Source organism: Boleophthalmus pectinirostris, unplaced genomic scaffold, assembly GCF_026225935.1.
Source record: "Boleophthalmus pectinirostris isolate CB_2022bp ecotype Guang Dong unplaced genomic scaffold, ASM2622593v1 HiC_scaffold_6, whole genome shotgun sequence".
NCBI lineage: Eukaryota > Metazoa > Chordata > Actinopteri > Gobiiformes > Gobiidae > Boleophthalmus > Boleophthalmus pectinirostris.
This window is the reverse complement of record NW_026571447.1, coordinates 38570446-38586806: the sequence shown is the minus strand read 5'-3', so window position 1 is coordinate 38586806 and position 16361 is coordinate 38570446.

Below are 16361 nucleotides of genomic sequence, written 5' to 3'. Positions count from 1 at the left end.
CTGATATGGGCCGATATTTCACATGGGCATGTTATACCTCGTTATAAAGTTTAGACTCTCTACATTATGTTCATTTAAACCAACTTACAGACAGATAAATGTCCAAATATGTGGCTCCACATCAGTATTTATCTGCGGTGTAATTTGTCTTTGTCTGAGTCCGTACTGTCCCTGAACACACCACAGAGTCACGTCACTTCACTCGTGTGTTTGTTTACACCCGCAGCCGTGCGCAACACTGAGATTATTTTCTTTTTACAGACAATCGGTTTGAGTCTGGATTAAAAGGACATTTATTAGTTCAGACTTGTGATGTGGGAGGAGCCTGTGTGAGGCTGAGTGTTGGAAATATGTCGACTTTGAAGCTAGTTTTGGCTATTTGTGATTAGCTGTTAGCTGCTGTAGCTCCCGCACATAAACAGTCTGTTTTCTATTGGCCTATTGTAAAGGGACTATATTGGCCGTATATTTGTTACTGGACCTGTATTGACATGTAAATGAGCTGTGAATAGACGTGTGAATGATCCACATTTATGCATATAATTAATTACCGCGGCGCGCACGTTTTTACGGCTAAAGGCTAATAGCGGTAGTTTATTTACTAGCTAGGAGTTATGGGTCGGTCACGATCGAAGCGGCTCTTAGATCCGACTCTTTGAAGCGAACAACGGGAGCATGTTTCTTATTGGGAGCCGTGTTTTCTCTTTTTCTCACTTTTTCTCTTCAAGCCGCTTGTAGACCCGTAGTTTGACAGCAGCAGCGGCTGAAAACGAAACTTTCAGAAATCTGCGTGTGCACAGGATAAAAAAAAAAATGCATATTTGGCTGCAGTTCAGCATAAAATGAATAAACCAGGACTAATCTTGGGCTCGAGTGAGGGAGAGAGATAGAAACCGAGTCCCGACACTCAGACCTGGTTCAGTTCTGGTTTAGTCCTGTTTTACACATGGTTTAGATCTGGTTTAGTCCTGGTTTAGTCCTTTTTCAGTCCTAGTTCAGTTTTGGTTTAGTCCTGTTTGCAACAAAACAATCTCAAGAGTCACTGCTTCAGTGAGCCGAGCCAAAAGAGCCGGTTCTCCAAAAAAAAAACTGGAATCCCCATCACTAGTAGCTAGAATGTGATGCAAAAATGCCATTAGTCCGACCTACTGTCTGTAAATATGACGTAAAGAGTCAGAATAACAATAAATGTTGCCTAAATAAACCCAATTTAAAATCCACTAGAGCCAAACCTAAGTTTTTTAAACAATTCAAGATTTACAGTGAATTTTTACATCACTAAACATATCGGTGATTATATCGGCAGCTCCAACTCCCATTATATCGGTTTCATATTGGCCACAACAAAATCCATATCGGTCGGGCTCTAGTTGTAACACCGCACTGCAAATGAAAATTGCCGTGTAAAAGTTCCTTACCCATGTTTGTTTATCCTGCTTTTGTTCTTTTTTCTTTTCTGTTTCCTGTGAGCAACATTCTAGACTCGCTCACGATGGACTTTTTCAAAATAAAAGCCAGTGAGCAACAGACGTTTACAATAAAAAAAATAACAATAAAAACTGCATTAAGGGGAGAAAAATAATTGTCGGTGATAAAGAATTCATTAGTTAACACAAAATTAGCGTGTTAATGTGCCCGGCCCTATTAAAAGCTTTACTAATTAGTCCTCAAATATTCACAACATTGAGTGCGTATACATGCACATCAGTATCCCGGTTATTAGCCATATCCCGGTTATGTCAGTATTCGTGTTACTGTGTTTACATGAGCACTGAGAAACCGGGACACTCATATCCGCGTGTACATGATCAAATGGAGTATCCCGGTTTCTTGACATAATCTTACAAATGCGCAGGCGCAAAAATTAACTTAAATCAATTTCATAAACCAGGAAAAATACAAACCGTGAGCTCCTTTAGCATAAGAAGCTAAGGAGCTACGAGATCTCCCACAATCCACTGTGCAGATTCTTCATTAAAATCTTCTGCATAAATAAACTCAACTTTACAACATATAAACCATAAACACTATAGACACATCAGCCCGTTTGATCAGATCATTCAGCTCTGATCACATTTGTTTACGTTTTACAGAAACGAAACTTAAGACCGTTTGGCTAATTAGCATAAACTGTTAGCGGCGATAAAAAACAACTCGCACCTTGCGCCGCTGATGTGATCAGTTTCTTTTGGACTAAATGACACGACTCTGTGGATTATGTGTGTTATTTCTCTGTGACAGAAGAGGTGCTGATGATGGTAAGTGTGTTCTGTGTGTATACAGTATAGGAGATAGTTCATGTTTTAGCTTTTCAGCGTCACACGAGTGCAGGTCGTACGAGTGCAGATTGTACGTGTGCAGGTTTAGTGCAGCTCTTTATTTTACAGTCATTTCACTCGTTTGGTCACTTTATTTATGTTGGTCAATTTATTTATGTCACTACTGTTGTGTTGAAAGGCTGGAAAGTGTCTTTTGGACGCATGCGACTCAACTTTATGTTGCAGTAACCGGGGTACTGCGTTTACATGCCACAAGTATCCCGGTTACTATCGGAATAAACCAGCTACAGTAACCCGGTTTCTAATAACCGGGATACTGCCATAACCGGGTTACTGAAACCGGGATACTGCGTTTACATGCACCATCAAGAAACCGGGATACTCAAAAAACCCGATCATAACCGGGTTATTGATGTGCATGTAAACGCACTCAATGAAAACTAATATGTTTAACTTTTGTAGAATATGACCAATCCTCCTTGTCAAAGTTTGATCCTGTCAGGTCTCAGAAGCTCAGAAGAACTTGACCTGGTTAGTACTTGGATTGAAGACCACTGGGAAAATCAAGTGCCACAGCGCGGGGCCAATGTCAAAAAATGCCGTTGTGTTTTTAGGCAAGACACTTTTGCCGCAAGACACATTGCCTAGTATGAAAGTGGTGTTTGGAGAAAAAGTGTAAATACAAAACTGAGTTCAGAAAACTGATCTGATTTTCCTGTGTTAAATCAAATGTTTCAGCCCAAGTAATAAAACATGCCTCCTTTAATTTAGGATTTTATACTGACAAGAGAATTGAGTCAGTTTCTAAGGAAGGATCTGTCTTTAAGCAGCAGAATTTTCACATGAGGAGCAGCAGACGGAGCTGATCGGCCTGTTCTGTTTGGGTCCAAAACTGTGTTTGTCCCTCGTTTTTCCTCATCTCTTTACTTTTATATCATCAGATTCTTAAAATCACATGGAAAAGGCCCCGGGTAATAAACACAATACTATTAATATGACTTTTTAAGCTGAAAGAAAGTAAGTAAGTGTGTAAACTTTATTGTGCGCTCTTTTTTTCTCTGGTGATGTGGTGCCTGGGGTCTGTGGGGGACACAGAAGAGTCCATTCACAAAGTTTTCTTGTTTTATTCATTGCCAATGCTGTTAAATTTGATTTGATTAGAAAGTGAGATGAGTCCTTTCACCTGGACTTCTCTGATCTGAGGCGCCGCTCTGTTCTCGGGTTTGTGAAGTGTTCAGTTTGCTTCTAGGTTTTTCTCTCCTCAGCTGAAGCCGTCTGCTCAAACTGACGATCCAGAAGAGAAGTTCTGCTGCTGAAACTCCAGGAGCTGCTCTGGATGAGGCTCAGGGACACACACATGACCAGTCTGAAGTTTGGACACATTTTCATTTATTTATCTTTATTTCCATGATTATTTACATTGTTGATTCTCACTGAAGGCATGAAAACTATGAATGGACACAGATGGAATGTAGCAAAAAATACACTTTAAATCAAATATCCACCTTTTTCTTTGACCTCTGCTCTTTACTTCTGGCATTTCTCTACCCTGAGGCGCAGCTGTGAAGTGAAAACCATTTCAGGAGAGTTGAAGCTCACTGAGAGCACTTTGACAAAGCATCGGGTGAATACTCTGAGGATTTGAACATAAAAAAATAAAATCTTGAGACATTTCACTTTTTTCTTTGCTACATATTTCCAGACATGTTGCTTCATATATTTAAAATCTCCTGTATGTGTGTGTTAAAGTGTAGAAAATGGTGAACATGAATAAAACTTAGTGTAGAGCACAGGTGTCAAACATAAGGCCCGGGGGCCAGATCCGGCCCTCCAAGACCTTTAATGTGGCCCTTGGGTGATTTTCTACTAAAATATTTTAATTATATTTTCTATTAAAATCTTGTTAATTTTCTGTGGTGTTTATCACAGCAGCGTCTCCAGCGTCTCTGTACGTGGCCCCTCCCACCAGAGCAGCACAAATGAAGACTTGTCTCTTTCCAAACGCTCTTAAAGGACGATCGTTTTGACTGTTGACCGTGACACCCTCATCAGAAAAATGTCCAACATGAGAAAAGTGGAGCCGAGTGCAGGATTTTACAAGAAAAATTGACTTATTCCTATTTACATACAAGTTCATGTTAAAACTTTGTGTTGAAATTGTATTTTTCTTAAAGTTTTAGGTTGTTCATAATATTATAATATTTTGTAAAAGAAAGAGTTCATCAATTAAAAAAGATTTCTGTAATAGATTTGTGTTTCTCTGCACAAATATTTGAACTTATTGTTATTTTTGGGGTTTATATGACATGAGTTTTCTGATCCGGACACTTTGGGATCAAAGTCGGTTGGATACGACCCCCGGACCAAAATGAGTTTGACACCCCTGGTGTAGAGGGTCTGTCCATGTGCACCAGAGGTTACAGCTAAACATTGTTTTTTATTTATATCTGTTTACACATGAATAAAAGAGTATGTCAGTTCAAGGCAAGTTTATTTGAACAGCACAATTTGTACAAAATGTAATTCAAAGTGCTTTACAGAAAAGAAATACATTAAAATCACAATAAAAATCAAAACATTAAAATAAAAAGACATTAAATGAAATAAGAGAGATCTCAAACCTTGAAAAAATATGAAGAAACTGAAAATAAATACTAATAATAAATACTACAAATTAACAAAAATGATAATACAAATAATAACAAAAAGGGCTTAGACTGTCTCAGAAAAGTCAATAAATGGTTGCACTTTCTAAATAATGTGTTTAGGTGCTCCAAGAAAGGTCACATAAACATAATCTTCTCCACTTTCAAAAAGGACATAACTTCATGAATCAGCTGAAGACGGCCACATACAAAGATGATTTGATTTAATTGTTTTTGACTGCACTTTGGACTCTGCTAAACACCATGATTAATGATCCAGTTTGTCTGTTAGACTCAGGCTTGTCTCTGATCAAACAAAGGCGCCTGCTCTCCTGCTGCAAATCTGAAGCTTTTTTTTTTTTAACATAGCAACGATTGTTCCATGAATATATTAATTTTGTTTTGTTTCATTTGCTATATATTGAATTATGACATGTTTATGCATGATAAATAGGGTTGGGTATCATTAAGAAGCTGAAATTGATTCGATACGATTCAATAAAAAAATAAATAAATTAAAAAAAGGGCTAAATCATGGCTGTGACACGAAAAGTCTTTGTTAAACCACACACACACAACCCTGGTCGTTCTTGAAGCTGCACAGCTTTGGGCTGCTCCTCATTTCAGTCTCTGCAGCAAATGACTAAAACCACCTTCAACAGACTTTCAAATTTTACCTCTGTCGACTTTTGAAAACTCCATCCAGAGTATTTTACAGGATTGCTGCACATGCTTTAACACCTCTTCAATGTGCAAATGTTTCACTGTCTCACGTCTCTATTCATTGTTTCCTGTTGTGTTTGACGTGTTTTCTGTTTGTGCTGTTTTATTCAGTTTTATTTTATTGAACAGGTCGTCGTTACAAATGAGAAAGTGTCTCCGCTGACTTATCTGGTAAATGATTGACTAAATAATATTTGTTTTATTTAAGTACAATCACCATTTAAGTGCATTATGACTGAGTGCAGTGCCTCTTGTGTCCAGCAGGGGGCAGGCTGACCTCAGTTAAATAACGAGCCAACGCTGACTCTTTTAAACTCTTATGAAACTCAGTGCAATACCTCTTAAATCCAACAGGGGGCAGGCAGAGCTTAGTTAAGTTGCTGTCACTTTTTAATGAACTTTATAGACTGATGATGACTGTGAGCTTCAGGATAGATTTTAAAGTTGTTGTTTTGTTTGTTTGTTTTTTTAATTGGTTTATAAAGTTCTTAACGGTCTTAGTCCTGTTTACTTATCTGATCACATGAGCCTCTCGGACTCTCAGGTGCTCAGGTTTCATCTTTGAACTGTCCCAAGAGTCCAAACTAAGACTGACGCTGAGGCAACATTCAGTTTTTATTTTTAAAAGTAAACTCAAAACGTATATCTTTTTTTAATTTAGCTTTTAAGTGAAATTTTACATAGTCTCCATCTCATTTTAGCTCTCAATTTTAATTTATTTTTACTTTAACCTTTAGGAGTTTCTTTCTAAATGGTTGTATATGTATGAAACAGTGGGGTGGGAGTGGTTTGCTGTTTTCTTTAATCATTTTTGTTAATAATATTTTTGTCTCAACTCTGAAATAAAGAATAAAAATTTAATAAATAAATTGAAAAATCAGTGCAGTACCTCGTAAGTTCAACATAATATTTGTGCCTGAAATAAAGTATGTAAATATAAATAATAATAATTTACAAAAACTGCATCATGAAAATCAGTGCAGTACCTCTTCTGTCCTAAAGGGGGCAGGCAAAGCTCAGTTAAATTGCTGACGGTTTTAAACTCCAAAGTTTGTAATGAACTTTATGAACAAATTCCGAGTTTTTTTGTTTTTTTTTTTTTTTTTTTTCATTTTTTTGTATTGTTTTTCTTTTAAACTATGGACCTAATAATATTCGTGTCTGAATAAAAAAAAAAAAAAAAAACTCCATCGTGAAAATCAAACTCAAATTAAATTCAAACTGAGACTTTTAATTTTTTTTTTTTTTTTTTTTTTGTATCGTTTTTCTTTTAAACTATGAACCCAATAATATTCGTGTCTGAAAAAAAAAAAAAAAAAAAAAAAACTCCATCGTAAAAATCGGTGCAGTACCTCTTGTGTCCAGCAGGGGTCAGTCTGAGCTTGGTTACGCGCGTGTGAGTCACAGACGGGTTGGGCCGCTCGTTTTACGCACTGCATTTAAAGCTGCATTGCTTAAGTTTCCATGAGGAGAGTGCGTCACCATGGAGACATTGTTGTGGAATATTTTCACCTGATTTTTCACAGTTTGATTTTAAGCTTTTCTATTTCCGTAGAGACGAGCACCGGGCCAGTTTACAGGTTTGATCTGTGGAGAGGCGAGCGCGTTTACAGCAGAATGTGTGTTTTTTAAGAGTCAATATTACACTGTTTACTGATTTATGTTATAATTTCGTCGTCATAAACAGACCTGGAGTTGTGTTTTGTTTCTTTCACACACATTTAAAGCACAAACCCTGCACATTTACACTGAGTTCTTCTCTCAAACACTACAGGAAGTGCTCCACTGTGTTTTTAAACTCCACACATCTTCACTAGAATCATCTGAATCATTTCAGAGCTAGAATTGACCATTTCTACTGAACTAAAGGTAAAAGGAGCTGATGAAAACTTGAAAACTACCACTTGTATTATTGTTTACGACACATCTGCTTATATCTCCCCCATGTTTATTATATTTATTATTCCCTCCTGTTCATACTGTCATATTTATTTGTATATATTCACTACGATCTACATTGTACAGGCGAGTTTCAGCTGATGTCATTGTCATTAAAAGCCCGCGTTGCTGCTGGGAAATATTTTGGTCGGAGGCGAGGATAGCGTCAAACACAGTGTGTAACCTCGCGTATTTATCCCCGATAATGGTAAATTCCTGCTGCATTATCGGACGCACAAATAGAAGCACGGAAGAAGGAAAATGTCTTTTTCGTATTCTGAGTGAAAAGAACCACTAACGGTGAATTAAACGACTTTCAAACATTCCGCAGAGCAAACGTAGAAGATCCTAACAAACCGTGGACTCAACAAGTTCAACAACACATCGAGACTCTTGGAGGTTTTCATCTTTTCTGCTGTGAATGGCCCAGGAGTTTCCACCAAGTCATTGTGGATATCGCCCAAGTGAATATTTGTCCAGGTAGTTGGAGATTCTGACCAGAAATTTGGTTTGTTCCACCTTTTGTCGGGGTTGAAAAGGGTGATTTGTCGTCCGTCGATGTTTATGACCAATTTCTGGTCAAATGGTCTTGGGTCCTCTGCCGTTAGAGTGGATAAATAACCGGGATCAATACCCTTTACGTGCTTTCTCGCTCCGTCCGTCATGTTGAATTAGTGTTTCTTGCCGCCGACCAAAATAATTCCCAGCATGCAACGCGCGCTTTTGTCAACAATGAAACTCGCCTATAGTGAGGGCCCCAAACTCAAGTTCACCGAGGGCCCCCAAATTGCGAACGCCGTCACTGTAAAACGTGTGTAATGACAATAAACTTGAATCTAATCTAATTCATGACATCACAAGGTGTAACAGAGCATTTTCAGTTTTAGAGATGTAAACAAACTAATAATAAACGATTACTGACACGTGTGAATGAAACAAAACATAATTCCAGGTTTGTTTTTGAAGAATTAACCGCACTAACACGACTTAAAACTCACAAGAATCAATTGTATTTACTATAAGACCTTTAAAGATTTACAGTATCTTCATGAATTTGGGGAAAATAACCAAAATCAAACCTAAAAAAATATCAACAGAGGTTTAGTGGTCCTCAGTTTCTCTGGATTCAATCAATCGTTATCGGTATCGTCCATGAAAAAAAACAAAAAAACAAAACCATATCAGTCGTTCTGTGTTGGTGATCAATGTGCAGTGTCACGTTTTTATTTTTATATTTTTCATTCGTGTTATCTCGGACGGTAATAAAATGATAAACAGCTGTTCTGGGTCAAACCTTGTGACATAATCGATCAATCATTGACTCGGAATCATAAAAAAAACAAAACATCCCCGTATAATTTATAAAGCTTTATTGCGGTTTATCTCTGGTCCTGTGGGATAATCGTTTTCCGCTGTAGCCGGGTTCAGCGGGTCAGGAAAAAGACAGGGTTAAGGTTAATGCGGAGGGGAAGAATGTTTCGCAGTGTGGCATTAAACCTTTCTATCGTCACGGAGACCGAACCTGATCGAGTTCCAGGTCAGATCTGTGGAGAGGCGACCCCGCGCCCAGTCAGAATTCCTGTTTTTCGACGCATTTTTTGAGCTCTAAAACCACTTCTAATTGAATAAATGTAAAGTAGGGCTGTTTTAAAGTCACACTGTGGAATATTCCAGGCAGAGCAACGGCGTATCCAGTTTTTCAGTTAGTCACTCTCGCGTTTTTGTTGAAAGTCACACTCCTGAACAAAACCATGAACGCTCGTGTTGATCACAGGCTCCTGAAAATGTGACTGAACATGTGACGTTTAAATCAATTTTGTTTGAATTTTGAATTTATTTGTTTGAAGGAAAAGCCCCTTGAGAGTCTCGTCATCTCGTTTTCAAGGGTCTTCATAAATACAACAACAAAAGACAGATAAGCCTATGTAGTAGTAGTAGTAGTAGTAGTAGTAGTAGTAGTAGTAGTAGTAGTAGTAGTAGTAGTATATAGACCTATGTAGTAGTAGTAGTAGTAGTAGTAGTAGTAGTAGTAGTGTATATAAGCCTATGTAATAGTAGTAGTAGTAGTAGTAGTAGTAGTAGTAGTAGTAGTAGTAGTAGTATAGTAGTAGTAGTAGTAGTAGTAGTAGTAGTAGTAGTAGTAGTAGTGTATATAAGCCTATGTAATAGTAGCAGTAGTAGTAGTAGTAGTAGTAGTAGTAGTAGTAGTAGTAGCAGTGTTGTAGTAGTAGTAGTGTATATAAGCCTATGCGGTGGTAGTAGTAGTAGTAGTAGTAGTAGTAGTAGTAGTAGTAGTGTATATAGACCTATGTTGTAGTAGTAGTAGTAGTAGTAGTGTATATAAGCCTATGTAATGGTAGTAGTAGTAGTAGTGTATATAAGCCTATGTAGTAGTAGTAGTAGTAGTAGTAGTAGTAGTAGTAGTAGTAGTAGTAGTTGTAGTAGTGTTGTAGTAGTAGTAGTGTATATAAGCCTATGTAGTAGTAGTAGTAGTAGTAGTAGTAGTAGTAGTAGTAGTAGTAGTAGTAGTAGTAGTAGTAGTAGTAGTAGTAGTAGTTGTAGTAGTAGTAGTAGTAGTAGTAGTAGTGTATATAGACCTATGTAGTAGTAGTAGTAGTAGTAGTAGTAGTAGTAGTAGTTGTAGTAGGTAGTAGTAGTAGTAGTAGTGTATATATAGTAGTAGTGTAGTAGTTTAGTAATAGTAGTAGTAGTAGTAGTAGTAGTAGTAGTAGTAGTAGTAGTAGTAGTAGTAGTAGTAGTGTAATAGTAGTAGTTTAGTAGTAGTAGTTGTAGTAGTGTATATAGACCTATGTAGTAGTAGTAGTAGTAGTTGTAGTAGTAGTAGTAGTAGTAGTAGTAGTAGTAGTAGTAGTAGTTAGTAGTAGTAGTAGTAGTAGTAGTAGTAAGTAGTACCTTTGTAGTAGTAGAAGTATATATTTACTTTAAAAGAGACGATAGTAAATGCACTGAGAGGATTTTTAATGTTTAAAAACTATCATCTCAAACCATAAAGTGAGTGGAAAGAGTTTCACATTTCATATTTAGCTCTAAAAGTCTGATAAATTTTACACATGTAGGTGCTGTAAAATCATGGAAAGTTCACTTTAGGTCATGAAAAAGTTTTGAAATGTTGTCAGTGAAACGTGCTGTGTGTCAGACCTGGGCCTCGTGCAGCTCCAGAGTCACATCCGCACCTTTACTCGACTCTGATCGACTCATTTAAGCTCAAACGGAATTAGAAAATAATGATTTATAATCTGACGTCACGGCTGGACTAAAGCCTGGACTAAAGCCACATTCCTTTTATTTTAGGTGTGTTTTTGAAATGACATTCTTTAAAAGGCGACCTCACTTTTTCATGGCTGAGTCAGAAGAAAAACTCTCACCAGTCTGACCAGCTCGTCCAAACAATGACATTTACTCCTTTTTTAAAACAAATACAATATATTCCACAGTACAGGTCAAAGGTCACAGCTCTACCCCACATCACACTTATATAATATTTGAACTAAAGTAACATCCACAGTGAATAAATACTAGATGGAAAAGTTGTAGTAGTAGGGTATATAAGCCTGTATAGTAGTAGTAGTAGTTGTAGTTGTAGTAGTAGTAGTGTATATAGGCCTATGTAGTAGTAGTCTGTATTTGTGTTTTTGCGATGTGAGGACCTTTTTCTGACGTTTGTATTTGTGTTTTGCGTTGGGAGGACCTCTTTCTGACGGTCTGTATGTGTGTTTTTGCGATGTGAGGACCTCTTTTTGACCATTTGTATTTGTGTTTTGCATTGGGAAGACCTTTTTCTGTCAGTCTGTATTTATGTTTTTGCGTTGGGAGGACCTCTTTCTGACGGTCTGTATTTGTGTTTTTGCAATGTGAGGACCTGTATTTATGTTTTTGCGTTGGGAGGACCTCTTTCTGACGGTCTGTATTTGTGTTTTTGCAATGTGAGGACCTGTATTTGTGTTTTTGTGTTGGGAGGACCTCTTTCTGACAGTCTGTATTTGTGTTTTTGCATTGTGAGGACCTCTTTTTGACCATTTGTATTTGTGTTTTGCATTGGGAAGACCTTTTTCTGTCAGTCTGTATTTATGTTTTTGCGTTGGGAGGACCTCTTTCTGACGGTCTGTATTTGTGTTTTTGCAATGTGAGGACCTGTATTTATGTTTTGTGTTGGGAGGACCTCTTTTTGACAGTCTGTATTTGTGTTTCTGCGTTAGGAGGACCTGTATTTATGTTTTTGCGATGTGAAGGCCTCTGATGGTCTGTATTTATGTTTTGTGATGTGAGGACCTCTTTTTGACGGTCTATATTTGTGTTTTTGCATTGGAAGGACCTGTATTTGTGGTTTAACGTTGGGACAACCTCTTTCTGACGGTCTGTATTTGTGTTTTTGAGTTGTGAGGACCTCTTTCTGACAGTCTGCATTTGCGTTTTTATGTTGTGAAGGCCTCTGACGGTCTGTATTTGTGTTTTTGTGTTGTGAGGACCTCTTTCTGACAGTCTGTATTTGTGTATTTGTGTTTTTGAGTTGTGAGGACCTCTTTCTGACAGTCTGCATTTGCGTTTTTATGTTGTGAAGGCCTCTGACGGTCTATATTTGTGTTTTTGTGTTGTGAGGACCTCTTTCTGACAGTCTGTATTTGTGTTTTTGAGTTGTGAGGACCTCTTTCTGACAGTCTGTATTTGTGTTTTTGTGTTGTGAGGACCTCTTTCTGACAGTCTGTATTTGTGTATTTGTGTTTTTGTGTTTTTGAGTTGTGAGGACCTCTTTCTGACGGTCTGTATTTGCGTTTTTGCGATCTGAAGGCCTCTGACGGTCTGTATTTGTGTTTTTTTTTGCGGGGGGAATGTCTCCGTCTGATCGTCTGGACATGTTTCTGCGTTGTCTGGAATGTTGTGCATAATGAAACTGCTTTGCATGTGTTTAATTACAGGTGTTTAGAGTGGCACGCCTCCCGCTCCGTGGACTCGTGTGTGTCAACGTGATCAGACACTGGGCTTTTCTCGAACATATAAACATGCAGTATATACACAACAGTATAATATGATGTTATTGATGTAGCTGCCAACTCTGGTTTAGGCTATTGGCTTTGAAACCTTCTGTAAACATGATCTAACGTCTGTGTTTTTTCTGTTTAAAACAAAGCCACCATTATACAGAGGTGGGAAATATTCAGTTACATTTACTTTTTTTGAAGACATTTTAACTATTTTTTCAAAGTTTACAGTTTTCACAAGACTTTTACTCTTACTTAAACATGTGGGAATGATTTTTTTGAGGAGGTAACAACATTATAACGTGGTTTAAAAGCTCTTAATTGATTAATATATTGTACAGTGTAACTTTATTTTAACTTGAGTAAAAATTGTGGTTCCTCATCCCATTGTGAGTAAATCTACAAATGATTAAATCTTTGTTTACCATTTCTAAATACATTAACTTTAAATAAATAAAATGTTTCCTCCCAATAGATACTGTTCCTGGAGTAGTAGTTTCTGAACCTTCCTCCTTTTGGCCTTTGTATGTTTCGATCTAATGATGTAAAATACACAAATAAAATAAAATAAAATTATTTTCCTCAAAACTCCCTTAACTTGAGTAATTTCTTGGCCCACTACTTTGTACTATTGTTTTAGAAGTAGTGTTACTCTTACTCACTCCACATATAGAATAGCGTTTGTATAGCATCATTATTTTTATTCTGTATTGTGCTGTTTGACTTTATGTCTTATGCTTATGTAACTGGGTGTTGTTGGTTTTATAGAAGTTGATGTTGAAGTTAATGTTGTTGAAGTTGATGATGTTGATGTTGGTTTTGTTGGTGATTGTCGGTGTTGTTTCTACTGGTGTTGATGTTGTCATCTGTGTTTCAATCTAATGATGTAAAGATGCCCAAACAAATTAGTTTCTTTCTTTCTTTCTCTTTTAATTCTCCATTCCCTCTCTCTATATAAATAAAGTTATTATTATTATTAATAATAATAACAACAAACAACACTCTCTCTCTAAATATAAATATAAATATACATATACATATAAATATAAATATAAATATAAATATACAGTGCACCGAGTTCACCTGAGGACGGCCGGGGCATCCGAGGACACGGGCGTGGATCTGCAAATAGGCAGAGAGTTTTCGCGCACACCTTCGCCCACGTGACCGAAGCCGAGCGACGAATCCAACTAGGTCAACTAGTTATAACTAGGTACAAATATATATATATATATTTATTTATTTATTAAAGTACCATATTCTCCCTCCACGACCAGAGCTTCTGTTCAGCTCTGACCTTTGACTGAGAAAAGCTGTGTCAATATTTCTGCAGCTAAACTTGGATTTCCTTTGAGAATAAAATAACTTTTTCTCTTTCCTTCTCTCTCTTTTTCTGTCTCTCCATCTTTCATATTGCTCTACTCTACCCACTTCTGCCAATACGATGCCACGTGAGGAACTCTTTTATGTGTATAATTAAATATAATGACATAAAAATGCCCAAATAAACTAAACTAAATTAAAATATCTCTCCCTTTCTATCTTCTTCTCTTTTGCTCCACCTCTCTCTCTCTTTTATATTTATCTAATCTCTAGTGCCCACTTCTGCCAATATGATGCCACGTGAGTCTCTGTTTTCTGTGTGTACGTAAATATAATGATATAAAAATGCCCAAATAAACCAAAGGATATCTCTTTCTTTCTCTCTTTTGCTCTTTTACTCTCTATATCTCTCTATTTTGTTCTATTTCTGTCTCTTTCTATCTCTCCGTCTCTCATTTTTGCCTTTTCTGCCAACTTCTGCCAATATTATGCCATGTCAGTCTCTGTTTTATCCATATCCTTAAATCTAATGGTGTAAAAATGCCCAAATAAACTAAAAATAAACTAAAATACGCCTCTTTCTTTCTCTCGTTTGCTCTTTTTCTCTTTATTTCACTCTCTTTCTCTCTCTTTTGCTCCCTCACCCTCTCATATTTGTCTCCTTTACCCACTTATGCCAATATGATGCCACGTGAGTCTCATTTTTCTGTGTAGACTTAAATCTAACGATGTAAAAATGCCCAAATAAACTCAAATATATCTCTTTCTTTCTCTCTTTTGCTCTTTTACTCTCTATATCTCTCTATTTTGTTCTATTTCTGTCTCTTCCTATCACTCTCCCTCTTTCATATTTGTCTAATCTGCCAATTTATGCCCATTTTATGCCACGTGAGTCTCTGTTTTCTGTGTAGACTTAAATCTAATGATGTAAAAATGCCCAAATAAACTCAAATATTTCTCTTTTTCTCTCTCTTTCTCTTTCTTTCTGAGTCTTTCGCTCCTCCTCCCTCTCTTCTTCACCTCCTCTACCCGCCTCTGCCAATGTTGTGCCACGTGAGTGTGTGTTTTTCCTGAGTTCGGGTCCGTGCCGTGCGGAGTTTGGCAGGTAGAGGCCGCTGCTGTGGCGGGTTCGCGCGAGGACACGGAGGGCGTCCGAGGACACGGAGTGCGTCTGAGGACACGGAGTGCACCCGAGGACGGCCGGGGCATCCGAGGACACGGGCGTGGAGCCGCAAATAGGCAGAGAGTTTTTCGCGCACACCTTCGCTCACGTGACCGAAGCCGAGCGACGAATCCAACTAGGTCAACTGTGACAAAAGCAAGCGCCTCCCCGAAGCGAGGGCGTCCGAGGTGAAGATCCACGTGCGGCGAAAAACCAAACGCCAAACTCAGACTCAGAGTCAGACTGAGTCGAGGCTCGAGCCGCACGCGCCGGGGTCCCACTTTTGAGGAAACAATGACCTCATGGTTTTTATCAGCGCAGGGAGAAAGGCTCGACTCTGGTACTCAAGTAAAAGTACAGATACTAGAGAAGGTTTTTGTACTTCATACTTTTGGGTTTTTAAGTTTTTTGGGGAAGTTTCTTTGTAGTTTTACTCAAGTAACAAAGTTTAGTTCTTCCTCCAGCTTCTTTTTAAACAGATACTTTAGTACTTTTCGTCCAAAATCTGCGTGAAATACTTCTACTTTTACTCAAACATCTACTTGAATACTTTTACTTTTTTACTTTTTTTTGGTCCAGTATCTTTGTAGTAACTTTTACTCAAGTAACAAAGTTTAGTTCTTCTTCTAGCTTCTTCTTAAACAGATACTTTAATACTTTTCTTCCTAAATCTGCATGAAATACTTTAACTTTTTACTCTATAAGTACTTTTTTAAACAGCTGTTTTATACTTTTATTTAAGCAGCTTTTTCATGTGATACTTTTACTTTTTTAGTGTACTTTTACTTAAGTAACAAAATTGAGTCTTTCTTTCAAAATCTGCATGAAATACTTTTACTTTTTACTCTTTAATCACATTTTTAAACATCTGCTTTAATACTTTTACTTAGGCTTTTTACTTTTTTTGTTTTTTGCTCCAGTTTCTGTACTTTTACTGAAGTAACAAAACTGAGTACTTCTTCCAAAATCTGCATGAAAAAACTTGTACTTTTTACTCAAACATCTACTTTACTTTACTTTTACTTACTTTTTTTGTTTCTTTGTAGTTTTATTCAAGTAACAAAGTTTACTTCTTCTTCCAGCTTCTTCTTAAACAGATACTTTAATACTTTTCTTTCAAAATCTGCATGAAATACTTTTACTTTTTACTCTTTAAGTACTTTTTTAAACATCTACTTTAATACTTTTACTTAAACTTTGTGTTTTTTAGTTTTTTGCTCCAGTTTCTTTGTAGTTTTACTCAAGTAACAAAGTTTACTTCTTCTTCCAGCTTCTTTTTAAACAGATACTTTAA